This window comes from Polyodon spathula, chromosome 32 (genome assembly GCF_017654505.1).
Source record: "Polyodon spathula isolate WHYD16114869_AA chromosome 32, ASM1765450v1, whole genome shotgun sequence".
In the NCBI taxonomy this organism is placed as follows: domain Eukaryota; kingdom Metazoa; phylum Chordata; class Actinopteri; order Acipenseriformes; family Polyodontidae; genus Polyodon; species Polyodon spathula.
The window spans coordinates 6,601,296-6,611,189 of record NC_054565.1 but is presented as its reverse complement, the minus strand read 5'-3'; the positions used below and the strand labels follow the sequence as shown (position 1 = coordinate 6,611,189).

Genomic DNA, 9,894 nt, shown 5'->3' with positions numbered 1-9,894 from the left:
GACCCTTGCTCTTTAAAAACATCAAAAGGAAATACTCTCCACTTAATTGGTGAAGCTAATGATGCCATTCAAAGACTGAGCCTCATTGCAAAGTACAGTCATTACAAAACTATGCATTCAAAGAGAAAATTCTCTGTAGGAATAGAATAGTTCAGTAGCAAGATCTTTAATCATGGGTGCATAAAACTCTGCTGTCTGAAAAGAGAAGTAAAAAAGACTCTTTAAATTGGACACTGGACAAGCCATCTAAAATTCCCTATTTGCATATTGCATGGTTCAGCATTGTGACAGCAACTTTTAGTTTCCCATAAGGTTGTCCTAGTATGACACCAGGATATAAGACTCCTATTGCATCGCAGTTTCACCCATTCCAGTTTTAAATATGTTTTTGATTTGCCCTAGTGTATAGGTAACAAGCTCAGGTGTGTCTTATTTAACTCATAGGAAAGCCAGGAATGGATCAAAGTGCTGTGCAATGGGAGTCTTATTCCCATCCCTGCACACTCGCCCAATTTGCTCCTATTGTTCCAACATTCCAAGCTGGCTCTAGTCAATGCTGACACTGTCACTGCTACTGGAAACATCACATTGGCTCTGGTGCTCCTGCAAATTAGGGAGGAGAAATCAGCAGGGACGTGGTCACCTCATCGTGCTATAGCGGCCACTACTGGCCACTCGCCCGGAGAGCACAAGCTAGCACCTGCCGGGCTGGCCTTTGTTCCTTGCCAGCATCTGCTGTCTTCAGAACAAGATTATCATAAGTGAGCCAATATATTTTGACTGTGCCCATTTCCAACTCAAGCAACAACATAGCAAATCTGCCTTCTACAACATGTTTTGTCCTGATTAATAAAGACATGGATTCGAGTTACAGTAGTTTTATTAAAAGAGATCCAAGTAAGACAGTGTGGTGGTGGGAGGGTCGGGGGGGGAGGGGGGGGGGGGGGGTGGGGGGGTGGGCGTGGGGGCGGGGGGGGGGGTGGGGGGGGGGGGAGGGGGGGGGGGTTGGGGGGGGGGGGTGGGGGGGGGGGGGTGGGGGGGGGGGGGGGGGGTGGGGAGGGGGGGGGGGGGGGGGGGGGGGGGGGGGGGGGGGGGGGGGGGGGGGGGGACAGGAGGGGGTGGGGCGAGGGGGAATATATATATATATATATATATATATATATATATATATATATATATATATATATATATATATATATATATATATATATATATATATATTCAAATGGATGAAACAGAAAAGGGATTTCCAAGAACGTATCTGATGTCTTTCCAGTGGTTCAGTCATCCTCGGGTTTATGGAAAGAAGTTTCTTTTGACTGTTTTGAACACATGGGTGGTGCTAGACCTTCAGTATCGGCATGTTCTTACATCACCCTGGTGCAAAGGGCTGGACACACAGTACAGGTCTGCTGGGTACCAATAGGTACCTTGTTTCAGGGATTTTGTTCAGGCTTCCCATCCTCCTATTAGGCAAACACTCTCCTTTGTATCTGTGGAACTACGAAGCAATCCTTACTTGGAAGACTCTCAAAAAAAAGAGAAAAAAAAACAGACTTTTGGTGTGGGCTTGCCCCATAACAAATCCTGTGAAGAGCCTATGCTCTGTCCGCAACACCCATTTGCAGCAAAGCTGTGTTCAGTGCCCTACCTCTCTCTCTCTCCTCAGTCCTCTCTCCCTCCTCCTCACTCACTGACTGCGAGCCTGAAGGTGCCTCTGAATGCTACTTAAAGAGAGAGAGATTCAACAAGACGCTGAAGAAATCGAGTCCTTGCTGACTGCAACCCACGGAGTAGCCTTGTATTAGGAGCACAAGACGAAGGGGAAGGAAAACGTTTTGTTTATTTCTGCGAGAAACTATTGCAAGTTTTGCCAAGCTTCGCTGGAACACGAAAAACAGAAAAAAGATAGAAAGAAAGAGAGAATTGTAAAAAACTAAAAGCCTGAAGAAAAAATAAACTTCCCAGCAACAGAGAAAAGAGGTAAGAATATATTTTAATATTCATATCCACTTCACCTATTTAATACCCCATGCTGCACGAAGCCATGCGATTGAAAAGGGGGACAAAAAGAAAAAAGAAAACAGTCTCTTTTATTTTCTAAGTCACAAGACCAACTTCATTTTAAGTGGTACAGTAATACCAAGCAGAGACTAATACAGCAGAGAGATTAGAAGCAGAAGGTAGATTTTTTCTTTCTTTCTTTCTTTCTTTCTTTCTTTCTTTCTTTCTTTCTTTCTTTCTGTCAGGTGCAGAACGGTTATTCAAAAGTTTCAATAACTATTGCTGGAGCTGTACTCTGTGATTCCCTTTGAATAAACTCAGAACTTTACATGTTTTGTGAAATGCTGAAGGAAATCAACAATTTCTAGTCTTGTTCATTTAACACATGTGCTTATTTTATATTTCCTAGCACATCTACTCTATGTGAGCTTTCGAGTGAGAACATCTGCGAAAAAACTGAACACATAGTTTCATTCTCTCAGCTCGGAGGAGAGTGCATATATATATATATATATATATATATATATATATATATATATATATATATATATATATATATATATATATATTGGCATATAATGCTTAAGCAAGCATGTGTAGTTCGTATTCTCTTAAGAGGTTCCACTTTTAAAGGTACAGACACCAGCTTCAGCCCCCTGATACTGCAGGTCATATGTCATTGTTTATGTCAGATATGGGCTCTAGCGTCAAGTATCTGGGCTTCAGTTAACGTTGGATAGGCTGTTGGGAAGGTGTTGTAAACCCATTCCTGGACACTTAGCACATCTGGATTGATATTTGTTTGCAATGAGAAAAGGAAGTGCTCTGATCTAACTGGGAAGGGAACCTAGACCTTCTGGTTAAAGTCCAGGTGCTAAGCTAACAAGGCTGCCAGGGCAACTGGCTACTTAAAATCAACATGTTTTTCTTTTTTTTTCAATACATTCCACTCCGCACATGTTTAAATGCTAATGTTGTGAGAGGCAGTGCAAACCTGTTCTTTCTTTTATTTAGCTGCAAGCGATATATATATATATATATATATATATATATATATATATATATATATATATATATATCAAATGAACTGGTAACTGAACCTAAATCAGTCTTTGCATACTGGCTACCTGCCTTTGTGTTACCCTCAAACAACTTGAATGTTTTGGGTGGCAGTGTAAGATGATTTGTAGCTGTTAAATCAATACAATGTATATATAGGGGGCTTGAACCCAGATCCCATGCATACTGCTCAGGTGTCTTTAACGGTTAAGCTACATTTTCTAAATGTTAAACTCAAGAGGGTTCAAGATTGTTTCTAAGTATTTAAAAAGGTAGGCAGACATGCAGAATATGACCACACTGGGATTTGAACCCACATACCATGCTGGCCAGGAGCAATAGACCTCTTGCAGTTACACTTTGCTGCAGACATATTTATTTGTGATATAAAGGATGACAGGCCAAACACAATCATTGTAGAAATCTGCACCCCCCTCATCCAACCAAGGACTTGACAGGCACACTTGTTGGCACTTGTAGGACGTAATTGCTATTTCAGCCTGTGGGTTTTATTATTCCTTTTTGGCAGGGAGAGCGGCGCAGTGTCTGTGTCAGTTTGATGTAACGTATGGACCAGTCTGGAAGTTCACCTGTACTAGTAATTGATAAGTCCCAAGGTTCTCGCTCTGACGACTGTGAGCTCTCATTAATGCAGTGGCCTGGGAGGGTGTGTGTCAGTTTGTCGCTCTTTAAACGCTTCAGAGCAGCAGTTGTTTTTTCGTTCACTGAGATGACTCGGAGCCCAGGGGCTTGCTTAATACTCTGCCTTGATTGCTGTACATCAGGGAGAAGGAGGGGCTCTTCTTTAGTGGTTAGGCTTGGCACAGTATTAGTGTAAAGCATGTGGATTAGTGATCACACTGTCTGTTGTTACAGAGTGGTGATTGCAGGCATTATTTATTTGCTTGTAGTGCTTTAGATTATGTATCTTAGTTAAGCATGTAATAAAACATGGTAATAACTGGGTAGCTACCGGTGTTTCTTGTTTTTGCATGGTAGCTACTGGTGCAATAAGTTAGCAGAGTGCTCCCCCTTTAGAACGCTATTGCCCGGAGCCATAGCTGTGAGACCATGCTTTTTTGTGTTCTGACTTATGTCGAAAATGTAAGTGCCTGTGGAATTAAATAATAAATCAAAGGGGAGCCACCTTAGAACTCTTCCCACGGTATGAAGGGACCTCTAGTAAAGAGGCAGATTTATTTATTAGCTGAAATTATTAATCAATAACAGCAACCATGGCTTGATGGACTTCGGCGTGCAATGCTTCATCTACGGGCGTCGAAAGATAACTGTTAAGCATGGCGAACAATCATCTCAGCAAAAACAAAGAGAGAGAACCACCCAGCCCACGCACAATCAAACAGATAAGAGAGTAGAAATGTAAGGAACATGTACAGTATATGGTTTCTGTTATTCACTTTTTATTAATGCCATTTTTCTGTGCTTATTTTGTAGCTATTTTCTAGTTTTTCTATACTGTATGAAATTATTGTTTTTGGTTACTTTCCAAAATGCTTGGGCGTTTTTTTCCTGTCACAATATGTATAATAACTTGACAGTTTATATATTTGATATACACCAATTTAAATTTTTTTGTATCAGGGGTGTTTTATCGTTCGGTTAAAAACAATAAAAGAAGCCCTAGGTATATGATATGAAGTATCCCTCTTAAAGCGTTTTACTGCGTTTCAATACGCTCTCTGATGTTCACTTGTCTTGTTTCATCTGTTTGCTGTCTGCTACCCAATTGTAATAAGATACAGATGTCACTGTATCACTTCAGTAGAACCACAAAATCCGTTTGAGTTATAGATCTGGTTTAAACAGCTGCCAAAGAGGATAAGCGCAGGTGGCAATTCACAGACAGGACAGGTTTCCAATCCTTTATGAGAATACCTGTCAGCAGCCCCTCTCAGATCCGAAGCTGCTACTGATAGAAGGGCTTTGCCCTTGACAGGACAGAGTTCTCATGGTAGATAGACTGATAGGAACAGCTTCACTAGGCTGCAGGCTCATGAGCAAGCAGCTGTATAGCAGCATGGTGATCCTTCCAGAAACACTGCAGCACAAATAACAGTGCTGTTCTAAATGCATGGCCACATACATCAGGAGAAACTGCCTTCTTTTTAATTGAGTAATTAAGCACGTACGGTAGTTACTGGGGCTGGTTTTTCCACTTTCCCTTCTTTATGTTGTGTTGAAAATGTCCCTGCATTTAAAATCAAAGGAACAGGTGTAGTTTCATTATCATTCTAGCATATGGACCTCACTGACTCATTAGTGTAACTTCACAAATTATTGTGCAATTACTGTGTTAGTATATGAAAAAAAACACACACACAATACAAATTTGTTTCTTGATTTGCTCACCGAGCCCTGGGCTGCTGTTTAGTTTCTCCTGGAGGTTTTGAACCAACAGGAAATGCTTTGCATTCCCTTCAAGAACAAAAGCCGCCCTACCTTGGAGCAGCTGACGCCCTGATCCGTTACTCTGGACTCCTGCTCCCTTTTTGTACAAAAAGTACAGGATCTCCGTTCCACTAAGCAAATAAATTGAGGAACCCAGTTCTTCCTCAGTTCAGTCACAGGGCAGCGCAATTATATTCACGGAATAAAATCCCATCCTCGCCAGTGTTCTGCAAGTGAATCGTTTCATTGTGCAAAGACATTTTGTGTGTGTGTTTTTTTTTTTTTTTTTTTAAACAGTCTTTGGAACATTTCCTAGTTATATCCTCCCCAGAATCTCAGAAGAAGTTGACAGGGGTTAAGATCATATTGTTCCTGACAGAGAGTGATTATATATGTGCTGCTGCTGCTGCTCCTGCTTCTGTCCTCCAGGACTCTCCTGGAAACGAGATCCCCTGGCCAAACAATGAAGTATCGGATTATCAGAAACTGTTTTAATTTGGGATTGGTCTAAACTGTTGGCTTCAGTAATTGGAAAGCTGCAGTTGATAATACAAAACATAGATAACTGAAACACTCCTGGAATTACAATAGTTTGTTTCTTTGGCAAATGGCATACACTAAAGAGACTACCATGTGTCTGCATGGCATTTGCTTACATAGTCCCGTTTGAATGCGTATTGGACAATTTATTGCTGCCGCTCATCCAAGTCCATAAATGCAAGTTTAATGCAAGAAGTAAGCAACGAGGATACAAGCATACAGAAGGATTTCGTGCAGGTCTTAAAAATGCATTACAATGCAAGGGTTACAGTATGTTTGGGTGAAGGGTAGGCTGCAGGGGTCTTCCTGATCTTTGTGTCATCCTTGTTTAAACTTGCATTTTATGGTCTGGCATCCTAACATGTTCCTTGCATCATCAGTTCAACATTGCAAATGAGCTTCTGTTCTAGATGGATTCTCACCAAGATAAACAAGAATGCCTGCAGCATACACCCCCATGCGTCGCCCGAAACAATGAACTAATTTTGATTCATAAAGCTGAAGGAAATCTGCAGCACAATGCTACGTTAACATATTGAATTCCATACTACTTTGTCGCTTTCCATATACCGACAACAATTGAAAAATGTGACATTTCTAAATCTCAAATGAAATACTGTACTTCTATTCTGGATTCCGGCAGACTTTGCAATATCGTTTTGTAGTTTCTTTGATTTCATGGTGTTAAATAAAAGATCTCAGTTATGTTCATACAGTTTTTTTTTAAATGATTGTTACGTCTCCATCCTAAAATTCTAGATGATGCAAAACATTTGGCCAGAGCTGTACAGCATCGTCTCAAAGTAAGAAGAAGGGATTAAATAAAGAGAAGAGTGTTTGGGACTCTTGGGGATGAAGCACACATACTTTACTGTGTCTTCCAAATGGAAACATAGCATAACTGTTCAGCATGTTCACCTTCAGGCAACCCAGCACTGAACTGAATTCATTAACAGCAAGCGATTCCAGCTTGGGGCAAGTCTACTGCGAGACTTCAGATACTTGAAAACACTTTCTGAACTACCAATCACAGGGAGACCCCGCCCCCAAACATCCTCCTCTTGTCGGTTGCAATTTGAAGCGGAGATCAGAAAAGCGATTTGCTTTTCAAGCGGGACTCAACAGAAAACAAACGCTTTGCCATTGAACTTGAAGGAGGAGACTCAACATGTGTTGATAATTTTCAGTTAAATTCAGAAGTGCATGTCTGTACTGTGCAGTGAATTGGCTAGAGAAGCTCAAGGGGCTACTGTATAAGAATGAGGCTACAGCGCAGTATGGGTTAAAGAACCAATGTGCATGTCTGTTCCAGCTTTTTGGATGGGGGAGCCTTTTTCCGTTGGCAGGATGGGGATCGGAGCTTGGCAGGGCTTCGTTATAATTTTTCATTTACCTCGCTGTGAAGTCTGTCGGCAGTCTTTTTGTCCTTGTTCTGTTTAAAGGCTCCATATAAATCAAAACGCTTATCACAAAATATGCTAACCTAACACCGTATGTCTTTCCTGCAGGGGACAGCATGGTTATTGAGACACATCCTATTTGGAGATCTGCTTTGTGCATATACAATATTCTTTAAGTTCAACATATGCGCCATACTTTTGAATCTAGAGGAGGTTAGGTGTTGGAAAGTTCAGCTTAGATGCAACATCTCATTTCAGCTGCATGTTTGTAGGTGAGGCTTGTATACTGAAGGGAAATTCACAGTGTTAAGGTATTGAAAACTAGCTGTTGTATAAGATTTGAGACAGGGAACCATTTAATATGAGCACATGACCCAATCTGGACTGCGTAACCGTGTGTGACAGTGCAACTACCCAAGCCAACAGCTGAGGGGGGAATAATTCACACTGCCAAGCAACTTGAGCCTTCACAGGTTTCCCAGTGACTCTCATTGTAAGCTACCAGTACAAATTGTGTGTGGTCTGTTTGAATAGGGTGCAAGCCTTGATGGTCATGGAAGGAGCTCTTCTTGTTCCCTATATTTTCTTCTGTTCTTAGAAGGTGCAAAGCAAACTGATGCCACCCAATTCATGCTTTTATGTTGTTGCTTTAGTTGAAGAGTACGGGTTGTTGGGGGGGGGGTTATTGATGTGTAAATGACAATTCAGCCAGATCAGTGTCTTGGCAACAGGATTTCAGCCACAGCATATTTGTTCAAGCCTTGCTGATTGGATTTACATGTGTGAGTGAATAGGGCAAACTCTAAAAGGGTAACCTCAGTTGTTATGGACTAAACTGCATATGAAAACTTAGGAATGGGATTTGGTCCATTGATACTCATCCAGTTCCTAGTAGCTAGTTGATCTAAAAATTCAAGTTGGTTCCCAATGATTCAGCATCAACAACATGTCTTGGTGACCCATTTCATGCCCTCACCACACTCTGGTGGTGAGGGCATGGAAGTATCTAGCACTGTTGTTGATGCTTTTTTGGGATCCTTTAAGACACAACTTGAAGGAGTTCTAAGATCAGCCAACTATTCTAGGAATCAGGTGAGCATAGGTGGACCAAATTCTTAAAAAATAAGGTAACTAAAATATGTACCATACAACCCAGCCATTATTCCATCAGCTAAATTAAATTCTCACTATCCCATTTGCTGTGTAGTTAACATTATCATTTTAGATTTTTCATTTTAATCTTGTGTGTCTCTGGTTTCGGATCACAGACACTTCTCTCATTGGCGATGGTCGTGCGCAGCTGCAGAATACAAGTATGAGAACTTAACAGCCTCCTTCTGTTCTGTGCTGGTGGAGCAGAGCAAGGCAGGGCTCTTGCAGCATATTCACTTAAAACTGATAACATTCAGGAGCAGAAATGAACCAAGCTGCTGTCTCCTCCTTCCCCATCAGATGCTGGGCACAGCTCATGCAGAGCAAAGTGTGCTAAGGCACAATGCACCCATCCACATTGCCCCTTGAGCATCCCCACGCTCAGTACATTGCAACACGCTGTGACGATGACCTGCCAGGCCCCTTTGCTAAATATTTTAAGGGGTCCTAATGCAATGCAGGGTTCGCCTACATGGGACCAGCAATCTGCTTTATGGAAAACAGAAGGAGCATGCAAGTTTAAATCAAAAGCGAATTGCTTGAGTGATGCCAGGGTGAGGAAGGATTTCATGTACAAATCTTGCATTGCTTTTTATTTATTTTTTCCAAGCTGAATCTTGGGAATTCCTTGTGGTCCTTGCAGCATCCAAGCACAGCCCATGTATATGTATTGCATGTGGTGTCCCAATAAGTCCACATAGGATTTATCCAAACACTGCTGTAATAATATAGCTCTTCTCAGCCATCTTTATACAGCAATTTAATTGTAATAAATGATGTCAATAAAGGAGTCAATAAATCAATAGAGATCTTTAAATCCTTACCATGGACCCTGTGCTGTTTTATCACAGGTGTGAACAGTTTTGCAATGTTTTTCTGGCAAATTCTCCCAGTTGTTAATTACTGTGATTTCGGTCAATTACTGAAGCTTTTTCATGTGGTTTCTAACTGGTAGAGTTTTTTTTTTTGTTGTCTGGTTTAAATAACTCCAATAAAATTCCTGTTTTGTTGCCTTGCCCTAATTCAAAACAGAAATCTGAATGCGCTTTCAATGTGCCACATCCTTCTAATAGCAAATTAATGACTTGCAAAGTACATAGAGAAGCAGAGAATTTAACAAAGGGATCAAAACCCAGGGATTTCCGACTTAGCCAGAGTGTGTAACGTTACAAGCGACAGTATCACTGGATGTCATCTGGAAAGGATTACCAGGCCTTGAGTTGATTGCCCATGGGATGTCTTTGATTTCCTTGCTTGATGGTTTGGTTCCAGGCCATGTCAGTAGAAATTGAATACTATATCAATGTTTATCTAGTCAGGGTTCATGCTG

At 41.2% G+C, this 9,894-nt stretch overlaps 1 protein-coding gene across 1 annotated transcript in view; it reads left to right on the top strand.

Annotated features, from left to right (window-relative positions):
* The first annotated feature begins 1,408 nt into the window (after positions 1-1,408).
* The window catches only part of col8a2 (collagen, type VIII, alpha 2), a 33,717-nt gene continuing 25,231 nt past the window's right edge, over positions 1,409-9,894 (top strand). Inside the window, exon 1 of the mRNA XM_041233848.1 lies at positions 1,409-1,983. The gene's annotated coding sequence lies outside the window, so the exon portion shown is untranslated. The remainder of the gene's footprint in view (positions 1,984-9,894) is intronic.